The sequence below is a fragment of the Vombatus ursinus genome, unplaced genomic scaffold (assembly GCF_900497805.2).
Source record: "Vombatus ursinus unplaced genomic scaffold, bare-nosed wombat genome assembly UNPS02014801.1, whole genome shotgun sequence".
Classification (NCBI taxonomy): domain Eukaryota; kingdom Metazoa; phylum Chordata; class Mammalia; order Diprotodontia; family Vombatidae; genus Vombatus; species Vombatus ursinus.
This window is the reverse complement of record NW_020954579.1, coordinates 1,102,506-1,118,009: the sequence shown is the minus strand read 5'-3', so window position 1 is coordinate 1,118,009 and position 15,504 is coordinate 1,102,506. Positions and strand designations below refer to the sequence as shown.

At 41.0% G+C, this 15,504-nt stretch overlaps 1 pseudogene; it reads left to right on the top strand.

Moving 5' to 3' along the window:
• Positions 1-620: 620 nt before the first annotated feature.
• Positions 621-2,068, top strand: LOC114050895 (annotated as a pseudogene).
• Positions 2,069-15,504: the final 13,436 nt, after the last annotated feature.

Here is a 15,504-nt window from a genome sequence, read left to right as displayed (position 1 = left end):
CACCAGTATAGGAAGTGGTTGTGTGTAAGAAACTGCAAGTAGGTATACATAGCCTGGGGAATTCAGGTAGAAAGAGTTGAGAAAAGTAATAGGTAAGACTATTAGAAAGGTAAGATAAGGAAGGAAAGAGCTTTGAAGGCCAAGCTGAAGAGTTTCTATTTGATATTAGGTAAAAGGGAACCATGAGGTTTATTGAGTAGAGGAGCGAAATCTAGGGAATGAGAGAGGAGCTATGTGTCAAAACCTGAAGAGAGAGCAAATAGAATGAGAACAAAGAAATTGATTTTAATAATAATAATAAATAGTATAATGTAATATAATGTAATGTAATATAATACGATATAATATAATATAATATGATGCGATACGGTGTGATATGATGCGATGTGATACGATAACGATATGATGCGATACAATATAATATAATATAACATGATATGATACGATATGATACAATACAATACAATGAAATATAATATAATATAATAATAAATAAAAAATAATGTTGGTAACCTTGGAAAGAGCAGTTTCAATCCTATTGGAGTGAACAGAAGCCAGATTATAAGGGTTTGAGAAGCGAGTGGAGAGACCCTAGTTCCCAGTATCATGTTGGGAAATTGATGGCCCTGGTAGAATGGACCCTTATGGTACCATCAAGAGTAATTTATGGATTGTGGATTGTGGATATCTTTGATGACATGATAGGAACTGTTTCAGAATCTCTCCTTTGTGGTATATATGGTTTGGGGAAGCCACCTGCCACGCAGCAACATGCAATGCTTCCTTATACCAAGGGTTATAAGGTGATTGCTCAAGCCCACACTGGAACCAGGCTTGATGGATAACCTTTGCCATTTCTATTTTGCAACAGATTGAACTGGACTTAAAGGTCCACAAAGACCCCAAAACAGGAGTGATGGCATGGCGAGACTCCATGGGTACCTTATGCCATGCTTGCTTTGGAGGAACAAATAAATGTTCAGACAGATGTTCAGAAGTTGCAGATGGAAGCTCCCCATGTCATTATGGGCACCCCAAGACCATGTCTTTAACCAGTGATCCTATCTCCTAAATAGAGGCAAATAGGGTTAAGTAATTTGCCCAGGTTCACACAGCTAATGTGTGTCTAAGACTGGATTTGAACTCAGGGCTTCCTGACTCCAGGCCCGGTGCTCTATCCACTGTGCCACCTCAGTGGCCCCTGAATGGGGTGTATGGATGTTCAAGGAGGACTAGCAAAGGGCTGTTCATTCACCTTTGATGTCCACTTGGCACTTCACTCTCACCTGTGGCTCTAAGAAGCTGTAGCATGCACAGTGGCCACACCCCAGTAAACCATCCTGGCAGACAGGCAACACTAAGTTGAGGGTAACTGTTGGGCCACAAACCCATTGGTGAATTAGCAGAGTGTCTATCCCAAGCATGTGAAGATTTCCCCTGGTGGAATGGGCAGATGAGAACAATTTGTTTCAGTGGCCTTGAAGCAGGTACTGTGGAGCACTTAGAGCTTGGTCAGACACTGAAGATGCCAAGGTCAGCCACTGCAGCCTGGGCCATTGCCAGTCATACTGACTTTTGTCTTGCCGCTGGACTTGATGATTCTGGAAGAGAGAGTGAGGTTGACAACTTTGTGCAACTCTGCCTCATTAAATCCAATTTATGCAGGAATCAAGACATAACCCTGTGACGTCATTGGTCTTTGAAAATGAAGGACAAACAATAACATCTCCTAAATATATCAAGATGTTAGTCCTGGATGAAGCTGAAGAAAAGTTAAACCATAGTTATAAGGACCAGATCTATGAAATATTCCAGCAACTCAGTGGGCAATACTCAGGTAGTTCTCCTGTTGGCCACCATGCCCTCAGATGAGCTGGAAGTGACCCAGAATTTTATGAGGAAGGCTATCAGGAATCTAGTCAAGAAGGAGGAGCTGACATTGAAAGGATCTTGTCAGTTTTACATAAATGTGGATGAAATGCTATTATCTAAGCTATTCTCTTCCTCAATCAGTGGATTGGCTGACCAAGAGAATTCATATCCATCTTGCTGGCTATGCAATGTGTAGAGATATTGACCATAAGGAACATGATGTAACCATGGGGGAAGCGCCAACTGGATGCTTATTACCATTGACCTACTGTTCAGAGGCACTGATGTGTGACAAGCATCTTTGGTTATTAATGAGATATTACCATCAACTAGGAGAATTATATTCAGAGAATTGGCCATGGGGGTGCTTTGGTTTTAAGAGTGTGGCTATCAGTATAGTGACAGAAGAGGACATGAAGACCCTCCCAAATGATGAGACCTTCTAGAATGCCTCCATTGAAAAGATGCCTCTCAATGTGGCTGACCTCATTTAAGGAGCTTGCTCACCTGATTTTACCCAGAGCTCTGCTCTCCTTGGGAAGCTAGGTGGTATAGTGGATGGACCTGGAGTCAGAAAGACTAATCTTTATTTATTGAATAAAGGATGAATTTAAATCCAGCCTCAGACACTTACTAACTGTATGACCCTAGGCAAGTCACTTAATCCTCATCTGTAATCCTCATCTTAATCCTCAGCAATCCAATCTGGAGAAGGAAATGGCAAACCACTCCAGTATCTTTGCCAAGAAAACCCCAAACTGAGTCATGAAGAGTTGCACAACAACAACCTGCCTGGGATGGTGAGAGGAGGGGGAACTGGAAGGAGAGGAGGGCAAAAATGGGTGGGCACCTTTGTCATCTCCTCCCTCTCCCTATTTTTTTTTTTACTTTGAATAAATGTCACTTTTTGGGCAAAAAAATAATGTAAGTGGGAGGGAATTGGAATAAAGGAGTGTAGACAATTTTGCTTTTTTTTTAAAAATTTTTTTTTTTTAGGCAGTTGGGGTTAAGTGACTCGCCCAGGGTCACACAGCTAGTGAATGTCAAGTATTTGGTCTGAGGTCAGATTTGAACTCAGGTCCTCCTGACTTCAGGGCCGGTGCTCTATCCACTGTACCACCTAGCTGCCCCAGAATTTTGCTTTTCTAAAACAAAGAAAGGAATTGTTTGAAGGACTTAGTGCCTTCCATGCAAAAGCCAAGTTCTTTAGAAATATTGTCTTTATTTTATCCTCACAATAATCCTGGGTGATAGGTGCTATTATTATCTCCTTTTAGGATAAGGAAACTGAGGTAAATAGGGTTAAGTGACTTGCCCGGGGTCACTCAACTAGTACACCTGAGGTCACATTTGAACTCAGGTCTTCTTGACTCCAGGCAGTTCTCCATCCATGAGCCATCTGGCTGCCTCACAAATTTAGAGCTATAAGGAAATTTAGAGACCATATATTCCAGAAATGTAAAAATGCTGCTTGCAGGCCACGTTCAGATGCTTCTGAAACCATATAAAAATGTAATTTGGAAATATTTAACAAAATAAAAAATGCAATAAAACATAGATAATATTAATATGAGGTTTTCTAAGTCAATATGTGCCTTCAGGTACCCTCATATACACTTTAATGGCTCCATTTCTATCTGAGTTTGATGCCACTGATCTAGTGCAATTGCCCCATTTTACAGATGAGAAAAACTGGAAGTGTGGCCAGAGGTGTGAAATTATTGGCTATAAAAGAACTGGGGCTCAGGGCACAACCTTTGGGTCAAAGTGCAGTGTTTTTTATGTTGCACCATCACTACTTTATGAAGTATGTACTTGGCAGAATGCCAACTTGAATTCCCCAAACTGAACTCCTGAAGATTTCAGAAGAACATTGCACAATATCTTTTGTCATTTCCCTTCTCTGGGCCTCATTTTCTGCATCTGTTGAATAAGGGGGGTGGACCATATGACCTTTGAGATACTTTCCAGTTCTAAGTCTGTGATTCTCTACTCCTTTCCAATTTTCAGTCCTAAGTGTATGTCTTGGACTGAAACATACCATCCATCTTATTAGGACTTCTTAATCTTTTGTGTGTCATGGACCCTTTGGGCAGTCTGCTGAAGTCTGTGGACCCCTTTTCAGAAGAATGTTTTTAAACTCACACCAAAAAATATATAGGAGTACAAAGGAAAGCAATTATACTGAAATGTAGGTATCAAAATATAAAACAAAACAAAACAAAACAAGTCACAGACTCCAGGTTAAGAACCCCAAGATAGGACCCACATCCAAGGATAAGCTCTCTGGGAGGAAACAAACATTTATTTATTTATTGGGTGAGGCAATCGGGGTTAAGTGACTTGCCCAGGGTCACACAGCTAGTAAGTATCAAGTGTTTGAGGCCAAATTTGAACTCAGGTCCTCCTGACTCCAAAGTTGAAGTTCTGTCCACTGCGCCATTAAGCTGCCCGAGAGCTGTTTTTTTTTTTTTAAACAGATATTTATTAAGTGCCTACTAGGTGCCAGGCATTGTACTAAGTGCTTCACTAATGTTATCTCATTTGATTTTCACAGCAACCTTGGGAGGTAGGTGCTATTATTTTAGCATTTTATTATTATTATTATTTATTATTTTACCATTTTACAGTTGAGGAAAGTGAGGTAGCTAAACCTAGATCCCCTAACAGGCAATGGTGTGCCCACATCAAAGGAAAGTGCTTTGCAAGCAAAGCAGAATTGCAGTAGCTCAAAAGAAATGTGAGATGTGCATATTTAGAGACAGCTCCACTTCAAATGTTCATATGAATCATTCATGCCCGACCTGTGGTGGTACCTTCCAAGTTCATATTGGTCTGATCAGCCACAGCTGGACACACTGTACCTTGACCCCAACATGGCGATGCCGTTTTGGTCTTCTTCTGAGAATGAAGGACAATAACCAACCATACATAGATAAATCTGTGATCCTGTCCCTATGAGTACTTCCCCATTGGTGTAAATCACAACCCATCCCCTTTTCCAGCTTGTATGACTCTTATCCATGTTCTCCAGAAAGTTTTCTGTAGGAGAGCCACCAAGCACCCTGAGGTGGGGGTGGAGGGGCTTTTCTCTAAATCTCTTGACACTGACTAGTAAACAATGACCCACTAAGGTTCTTCTCCATTAACTATCAGCGTTACCTCCCTTTCAGATCACACCTCTCTCTGATGCTATGTCAACTCCTTCCAGTTGCCAGAAGTTTGAGACAATCATTTCAACAAACATTTAATAAACTCTTGTACGGCCTATAAGGCATTGCTGTAGACCAGGGGTGGGGAACCTGTGACCTTGAGGCCACATATGGACTTCTAGGTCCTCAAGTGTGGCTTTGAGGCCACAGTTTGGATTCAAAGGGCCGTACTTGAAGACCTAGAGGGTCACATGTGGCTTTGAGGCTGCAGGTTCCCCACCCCTGCCCTAGGGTTACAAAGGCAAAAAACAAAACAACTAGCCCTCTATAGGTGATGTTTAGGAGCTAGAAAGAACAACTCTAGGAAAGAAGGGGACCAGCTGGAGCTGGTCAGGGCAGCCAAGCCCCATCCCCCCACTCCTTTTCATGATGTCCCCCTTATTCCTTAATAGCTCCACACCTCAGTTGGGCAGGGGGAGCAGCAGCCTCTGTTCTAGCTACTGTCTGCGTCCACAGTGACACTCGTCAGCGGCTACCATCCTCAAAAGACCTGCAGGATTTCTAGTGGAGAGAGAGAATGACAAGTTGCAGACACCTGGTGCTGTTTCCTCTATAGTTACTCAACTGACTCTTAAGGAATCTGTTTTATGAGGAAGTTACAGAAGGAAGGAGTGACTCCCTGAAGAGAAAGAAGGAAGTGGTCCCCCTCCCCCCTGCCCCCCCCTTTTCTTGACGATTGGTTGTCATGGGCAGAGGAAGGCCGCTAGATGGCACTGTGGAGAGAGTACCATTCAAGTTCCTCAGACACTGAGCTGAGCTCCTGAGCAAGTCACCTAATCTCAGCCTCAGTTTCCTCATCTGTATAATGGGGATAGCATCTACCTCACTGGATCATTATGAGGACCAGTCGAGGTTATATATGTAAAGTGCTTTGCAAACAAATCTTGAAATGCTACGTAAGTGCTAATTGTTATTAATGATGATTATTATTAAGGCAGCTAGCTCAGTGAATAGAGCACTGGGCATTGAGGCAGGGACACTAGTTCAAATACAGGCTGAGACACTCACTACCTTTGTGACCCTGGGAAAATCACTTCACCTGTCTACCTCAGTTTCCTCATCTGTAAAATGGGGATGATAATAGCACCTCCTTCACAGGGTTGTTGTGAAGATGAAATGAAATATTTGTAAAGTGCTTAGCACAGTGCCTGGCACATAGTAAGTACTATATTAAGTGTTTATTCTATTCTCACCCCTACCCCCCCTCCCAATTCTCATTAAGAAGAGATTCTGTGCTCACCACAATCCTGTGAAAACTGTGAGGGAAGATAAGTTTCCAGGTTATCATCTTGCAAATTATTCAGTTCTTTTGCAGGTCCTTGATAGTGCCTGGGAATTGCTCTTCCAAGGAGGAGAGGTGAAGGATCAGATTGCTAATGGCGTTAGTCAAAGCTTCCTGAGGGCTGTAATCTGGAGGCGTCTCTACACAAAGGATGATGGTTGGAGAATTTTATAGACTGCTCACAGCGAGCACCCGAGGGGCTTTCAGGAACTGTGGTTTGGTGATCTTTCTTAGTATCAGGTATTGGGTACCTTAGTGTCCTTGTCAAAGTCATCTGAAACTCACCCAGTGGCACCAGGATCCTTACTCTGCTCCCCACGCTAGCCTTCCTTTTTCTTGCCCTCCAAGCCTTCCAAATCCAGAGAGGAGAGGCGCTCAACACCACCGTCTCAATGCTGAGTACTCTGACGCCCATACCCGCCCCTGACGCAGCAACGGCCAACTCCTGTTTCTGGTGTGGATCTAGGATTCACTCATATAGGGGCATGCTGGGAAGGTGGCTTCCTCTCCTGATGTGAATCAGCCCCTGCTCTGCTGAGAGGTCCAAGCACTTGTTCAGGGTCAGCTAGCTGGTCAACAAGCATTTAATTAGGAGCTTACCATGTGGCAGGTACTGTCCTAAGCACTGGGGATACAAAAGGGAAAAAGTCCCTGGCCTCAAGGAACTGACGTTCGAATGGGGGAGAAAGGTACATCTGTAAGCACGTGATGCATGTATGTATACACACATACACATAATGATATGTAAATCATATGTAAATTATACATATATTCACACATATATAAAATGTATGTGTGTACATATGTTTATATAATAGTAGGTATGGTAGTATTATACAGTAATGATAGTGTGATAATATAGTATAATAGGTGTTATATAGGTAGGTATAGATGTATTATAGTATGTATGTGTATATAAATACATACACACACTATATATATATACTACATATACTATCTATATACTACATATACTACACACATACTATAATATCATTCTAATATGTCTACCTATATAGTATATTTATATATACACACACATATACTATAATACCTACTATATCTACATAAATAATACCTACTATATTGCCATATATAGTATATATAGTATATGTGTATATATAATATATACACATATACTATAATGCCTACCATATCTACCTATATAATGTGTATATGCACATATACACATATATACACATACACATGCATACATGCACACATGCATGCATACCCAGGTTGGCCTTTGAGCATGCCTCATTTGTCTAGCATGGAGCCCACTGCATCTTCTACCATGCAGGTGAAGGTAGCTACACCTGATTGGTTGCCTTTGTCTTCTGGTCCCTGTTACTCTCCGCCATCTTTTTGGCTGTGCTCTTTTCTGTGCCTCCTATCTCCTGTGCCTATCATGGAAGCCGTGAACAGAACAGGGAAGAATTTCTTCCCCTACTCGCTTTTATCTCAACTTCTAGAAATAGGTCTTGGGGTATTCATTTATGTTTTGTGCTGTTTGTCCTCAACTTTAGGTGAGATCCCCATAGGACCTGGGAGTTTAAGCCATGTTGACCTTGAAGCCAGGACTGCAGGCAGGGTGGTGCAGGCCACATGCCCTTATGGAAACCCTGAGAAGCCAGGGTGCCTGGGCCTCAGCCCTGAGGCTGAGGGAGATATTGGACTTAGAACTGGGATCATACTCTGCCAGACTGAACTGAGCTGTGATTAATCCTTTTTCCCTCCACAGAGACTGAAATGGGAAAGAGAATTATGCCTCCTACATGTGGGAGTGAGTAAGTTTGTATGTTATATATGTTATGATTATATCTTTTGAAGTAAACATTGTTTTGTAAAAGCTCCTGTTTACATACACACGTACATATGTACATGTAACTATAACATATAACTATATGTGTATATGGTATATGTCTATATATAGTTGTGGAATGGAGGGGGACTTAGGAAAGGCTTTGTGTAGAAGGTGGCACTTGAATTGAGTCACATAGACCAAACGTATCAGGAAGAATTTGAATACAAGCCTTCCAGTTTCCAAGACCAGCTCTATCTATTATGTCATGCCTGGACTAGGGCTTCATATGACCTTCTTGTTACTCTAATGCAGAATTTTCGTTGTATGGTCTATGGGCCCCTGGGGGTCTCTGAGACCCTTTCAGGGGGTCTGTGAGGTACATACTTTCTTTGCTAATAATAACCAGCCTTCATTTGCCTTTTTCACTCTCATTATCTCCTGATCGCACAGTGGAATTTTCCAGAGGCTACATGACCTGCGAATTAAAGATTTAGATGCAAATATGAAGACTGAGTTAACAGTTTGTCCACATAATTGTATTTTTGCCTTTGTTGTTGTTCAGTTGTGTCCCAGTCTTCATGACCCCATTTGGGGTTTTCCTGGCAGAGATTTTGCCATTTCCTTCTTCTGCTCATTTTACAGATGAGGAACTGAGGTAAACAGGGTTAAGTGACTTGCCCAGGGTCACACAGCCAAGAAGTATCTGAGGCTAAGTTTGAACTCAGGGAGATGAATGTTCTTGAGTCCAGGCCTGACTCTCTATGCACTACACCACCACTGGACTTGCTGTTTTGCTTTTATTCATCCAGTGTTAACATCAACTAAATCTTGAAAAGTGTATTTGTTGGGGCAGCTAGGTGGTGCAGTGCATAGAGCTCTGCTCTTGGAGTCAGGAGGACCTGAGTTCAAATCAGGCCTCAGACCTTTGAAACTCACTAGCTGTGTGACCCTGGGCAAGTCACTTAACCCCAGTTGCCTCACCGATAAAAAAAATAAAAAAATAAATAAAATTGTATTCGTTTATGTGAGTATTTGGCAACAAACATAAATGATGCTGTAATACTCAAAGTATTGAATAACCTTTTGAATCTCACCGTTTATCCTGGAACTCTGTGGACATTTGCACAGAAGCCATGGTGGGTAAAACCACTAGCATCTTAGCACAAATCAAGGAAGTGACTCCAAAACATACTAGTGGTCATTGTGTCCTTCACACTCATAGTAAAAATAAAAATGGTAGGTTCATTTAAGAATGTTCTTCATGAAGCAGGAAAATTAATTTGTGGAAAAATGTTGACTCTGAGTATGTGCTTTTTTATATTCTGTGTGCATATGCAGTGGTTAAGAGTGCTGAGCCTGGAGTCAGGAAGACCTGAGTTCAGATGTGGCTTCAGATACTTCCTAGCTATGTGACCCTGCGCAAGTCACTTAACCCTGATTGCCTCAGTTTCCTCATCTATAAAATGAGCTGGAGAAGGAAATGGCCAACCACTCCAGTATCTTTACCAAGAAAACCCCAAATGGGATCATGAAGAATCAGACATGACTGAAACAACTGAACAAGGACAAAATACATAAAGTCCTCCTGCTCGCCACCAAAGTATGATGATTATCAATAGGAAAAAAGCACTTGTGTGACTGAGTTATGAGCCGAACTGTTTTCCCCCACGATGGAACACTATTTTTACTTGAAAAAACTGACAAGTTATGGTTATTCAGAAGAATATTTGGCAGATATTTTCTAAAAAATGAATGAAGTGAGCTTGTCATTTCAAGGAAAAACAACTGACGATATTTGCTGCCAATGAGAAAATTTGACCTTCCGAGTAAAAATGGGAATTTTGGAAAATGTGTATCCATCATTGTGAGCTTGACAGCTTCCTGAGACTTAACAACTCTTCTGATGAGATTGGTGGTGAAAGTAACAAATGTGATTTTCTGAGATTGCATAAGGAAATGTGCCAACATTTGAAAGATCTGCCTACCTCAGTGAAATGATATTTCCCAAGTGACCAATTCATGATGTTACAAAATCATGCATAGGTAAAAGATACTTCAAATGCATCAGTTCATTTAAGTCCTCTTATGCTTCTGAATTCTTCATATTCATCATTCCTTATGGCAGAATGATACTCTATTATATTTATGTACTTCAACATGTTTAACCAATTTTTTTTTTCACTTTTTGGTGAGGCAATCGGGATTAAGTGATTTGCCCAAGGTCACACAGCTAGTGTCAAGTATCTGAGGCTGGATTTGAACTCAGGTCCTACTGACTCCAAGGCTAGAACTCTATCCACTGCGCCACCTACCTGCCCCCGTTTAACTATTTCTTAATCAATTGGGCATCTACCTTGTTTCCAGTTTATTACTACCACAAAAAAGTGTGACTGTAAATACTTTGGTATGTATGGGGCCTTTCTTTTTGTCACTGACTTCCTTGAGGACATACCTAGTGGGGGAATATTTAGGTCAAAGGGTAGGGACATTTTAGTCACTTTGAATAATTCCAAATTGCCTTTCAAAGTGATAGAATTGGGGGCAAGTAGGTTGTGCAGTGGATAGAAGATTGGCCCTGGAGTCAGGAGGACCTGAGTTCAAATCCAGCCTCAGACACTTGACACTTACTAGCCGTGTGACCCTGGGCAAGTGACTTAACCCTGACTGCCTTGCCAAAAAAAAAAAGTAGAACAAATTTCCAGCTCCCCCAATAATGCATTACTGTTTCTGTTTTTCTATAACCCCTCCCATCTTTTTTTATCTTTGCCAGTTTGCTGGATCTGGGGGTAAAACCTCAGAGTAGTTTGGATTTGCATTTTTCTCATTATTAGTGATATGGAGCATTCTTTTATACGGTTGCTAATAGTTTGTAATTCTTTTGAGAACTGCTTTTCTTGGACAGGCAATTTTCTTTTTTTCTTTCTTTCTTTTTTTTTTAAAGGCAATTGGGGTTAAGTGACTTGCCCAGGGTCACGCAGCTAGCAAGTGTCAAGTGTTTTGTCTGAGGCCAGATTTGAACTCAGGTCCTCCTGACTTCAGGGCGGGTGCTCTATCCACTGCTCCACCTAGCTGCCCCTGGATAGGCAATTTTCAAAAGAAGAAATGCAGACTATTAACTACCATATTAAAGAATGCCCTTGATATCACCAATTAAGAAAAATGCACATTTTACAAAACAAATGTAAATTGTTTTACAACTCTAAGGTTTTTACCTCAAATATCAACCAGAGCAGCAAAAGAGATAAAACATAAAAATGATCAATATTAGAAATGCTATGGGAAGACAGGTGTGCTAATGTTGATGTAGCTGTGAATTAATCTAATTATCCTGGAAAACAATTTGCAACTGAACTAAAAAAAGCCACTAATCACATACCATAGCAATGCTACTATTAGGCATAGACCCCAAGGAGGTCAACGACAAAGGGAAAGGTTACACATTTATAAAATTATTTACACAGCATCTTTTTTATAGTAGTAGAACACTGGAAGGAAAGTGGGTGCCCATCAAGTAGGGGTGGGGAACCTCCAGGCCACGTGTGGCCCTCTAGGTCCTTGAGTGTGGCTTTTTGATTGAGTTCCAGTTTTACAGAATAAATCCTCTTATTATGGGAATTTGTTCTGTGAAGTTTGGATTCAGTCAAAGGGCCATACTTGAGAACCTAGAAGTTCCCCACCCCTGGACTAGGGGAAATCATGGTGTTTGAACGAATGTAACAGACCATTATTACACCTTAAGACTTGTTTGAATTGATGCAGATCAAAGTAAGTAAAATCAAGAGAACAATTTATATGATTACCACAATAATGTAAAAGAAAAAACAATCATTGAAAGGCTTCAGAACTTTGAGCAATGCAGTGACCAATCATGACTTCAAAAGCTTTGATGTTTTTGGTGAGACAACTGGGGTTAAGTGACTCACCCAAGTCAAGCGTCTGAGGCCAGATTTGAACTCAGGTCCTCCTGGCTCCAAGGCCAGAGCTCTATCCACTGTGCCACCCAGCTGGCCCTGTTTAGCCATTTCTTAATCATTTAGGCACCCACCTTGTTTCCAGTTTGTTGCTACCACAAAAAAGTGTGACTATATAACATTTACACTAATAAGTAAATACTGCCTCTTGGTACAGAGGTCATGAGGAATGGTAAGGAACAAGATATACATTTTCAGACAGAGCCAATATATTGATTTGTTTTGCTTGATTGTACTTGCTATAAGTGAGGGTTCTAGAGAGAGAGGGAAGTCATTGGGAAGTTAGAGTGATGTAAAAAAAGATCATTATTAAAATTATTATTTTATTAATTATTATTATTAAAACCTAAAAAGGAAAAAAAAAGAAGAAAATGAAGAGGATCTCAGAGACAAATTTGGCTTGAAACCCCAACTAGACATTTCTTTAAATACAGAAGTATCACTGTAGGGAAATCATTCTTCTGGGCACAAACTAGAGGTATCAGCCTCATTTGAACAGAGGAGAATTGCTCAGATGGATGTGAAGTCTTAGCCTTAGGCTGTTCAAGAGAGATTCAGACCTTTGGCCCTTGTCATTCTACTTTCCTGCTTCTGCGGATATTAATGTAATAAGATAACTTAATCATGGGGTGCTTGCATTATAGATGGGAAGGTTAGGAAAAAGAGAATGGAGCTTTGAGCTTGCTTTAAAAAGCAAAGACCCTTCAATGTCATTCTTTCCCTTCAGCTCAGTCTTTCAAATCATCCCTTAGCAAGATACCTTGTGCAGATCTAGGAATTAGGAAGAAAGATAGCTGTGATGTGTTTGACGTCCTTCTCCATTCCCCTACTGGGTTTTAAGACATTTCACTTTTAATTTACCCAAAGAAGTCCGTGTCAGCTTTAGGCCTACAGGCTTAAACCCTGTGATCTCCTTCCTCTGAAGCTCCATTCCAGTTTGTCTAATGGTGTATAAAGACCTTGATGCTGAGAACTGTCTTAAGCAATATTTTGTGTCTTAGTGGGATGTATGGAAAAAGCACTCGATAAATGAACTCCTATCAGTATTCTTAATAAAATCCCAATACATTTAGCCGACTGTGGTAGTCTAATTGATCTCTGCTTCTGATCTTTGCTTTGTCCAATCTATCCTTCATGCAATTGCCAAAGATCTCCTAAAGCACAGAGCTGATTCTATCACTCCGATTCTTGAGGCTTTGCAATGGTCCCCTAATGCTTCTTAGTTAAGATACAAGCTCCTCACCAATGGCATTTGATAGCTTTCACAATCCAGCTCGAATCCACCTTTCCAGTCTTCCCGTTACTTCCCTTCATGCATTCTACATCCCAGCGAAATTAGTTTACTTGGTGTTCCATATCCTGTCTCCCTACTTTTCCAAAGCAGAGTGCCTTGAATATACTCTCTGCTCACCGATGCCTTAGGAACCCTGGATTCTTCAAGGCTTTGCTCGGGTATCATCTCCAATGTGAACCTTTCTTGATCCCACAAGTTGCTAGCTGCTCCTTCCTCACATTATATTTACTTATTAGTGAAAATGTTTTTTCTTCAGTAGATTAGAAATTCCTTGAGGGCTGGGACTATTCATTTTGTCTGCCTCCCCAGTGCCTGGTAAGATGTCTGGCACATAGTAAGCAATTAAAAAATGCTTCTGGAACTATAATCCTGTAGACCATTTACCCCGAAGAGCTAATGGCTTAACAACCTAATTTTGCACCTGGTTTCACTTTTATCCCCACACCACCGTTAAAGAAATGGAGAGGGCAGAGTTGGACTTCACTCATACCCTGAACATCATTAACCTTAAGGCAAACAACCTATTGCCTGATCAGGATCACAGAATCAGGGTTGGAAATAAAATCAGAGACCATCCAGTTCAATTCATAGTTAAAAAAGAATCCCTTTCTCTTAGCACCACTCCAAAATTAATTCTTATGTTCATCTAAAAACTCCTATTTCCTCAGTCTAGCTTACTAAGTATTGGGAAATAATTCATACCAAGGGGTCAGTGACTGATATGTTTTAACAAGGATGATTTATAAGCTCATACTTACCTACAAAGTGCTTTCCTCACAATAACCCTGAAGTAATCATTATCCCCATTTTATGGTTGCTCTTTTCATAATTTTCTTGCATAGCTCTTGTTTTTTCCTGCCAATTTATCCTTGAATTATCTTATTTTAAAAAATACTTTGCTCTTAAAACTTTTGGTTTTAGGAATTCTTGTTGGACTTGTGTCTAATCCATATTTTTCTTTGCGCTTTGCTTATGGATGTTTTCGAGTCATTGTCTTCTTTTGCATTTTTGTCTTGAGTTTCCCTGCTCCCATAGTAAACTTTTTATGGTTTTTTTTTTTGTTGTTGTTGTTGTTTGCACATTCTCCAGCCCATTTTGTTTTTACTTTGGACTTTGTTAGTATTGGCCTCTGTTCACTTCTTGGATGGGGGAAGGGGGAATGTAAGGCTTGAGCTTCTTTTATGTCTTGCTGCTTTCACAGCTTGGTTTGGTTTCAGGGCTCCCAAAAGTGATGTGATCCAGGGAGAAGTCTGTCCACTGTTCCCCTAGTCTGGACTCTGTAAATTCCTGACCTGGCTTGGGTGTGTTTGGTTCAGTTTTTGTAAACTGTTGCTCGTATTAATCACTGTTAGCCTGCTGGGAGGTTCTGCAGGTTCACAATGACTTAAATGTTGCTCCCCATTGGTTTTGGTCTCCTGCTCTGGTTTATTTCACTGCAGGCTTCAGTGTGGGGATAAAGGTTAGAACTGAGTCTCAACTCTGTTCTTGAGTTCACAATCACACAGCCATGTTTCTGGTACTTGTTTCTAGCTTCTCACAAGTAGAGACCCCTGCTCCCTCAGTACTGTGACCATTCTTCTCTGCCTTGAAACTGTATAAATGGACAACAGAGCTGTTAGATGGCACCTGCTCCTGTGCTAGGACAGGGGTACCTTGGGAACTCTGTCCAAATGTTCACTTTCCTTACTTGGTGCTTGACTGCACACCACTGCTGCCATGTTGCTGGCTATGGGGCTCTCCTGGCTAGCTCCCACTTGTGTCTGCAGACCTCTATTTCTGCTTGAGACTGGAAAAATCACTCATGGTGACATTCTCTTGATCAGAATTCACAATGCTTTGCGCATTTGGTTTGGTGCCTTTCCAGGTTGTTGGTATGTGTGTGTGTGTGTGCATGGGTGTTGGAAGAACTAGGCAAAAAATACTAACTCCCCCTTCCCTCCATTCTATGGATGAAAGAAAACCAAAGAACTGAATAATTGAATGACTTGCCCATAGTCACTTAACAAGTAGTCAATTCGACATTTATTAAGCACCTATTGTGTGCAAAGCATATTGGAAACCAAGACACA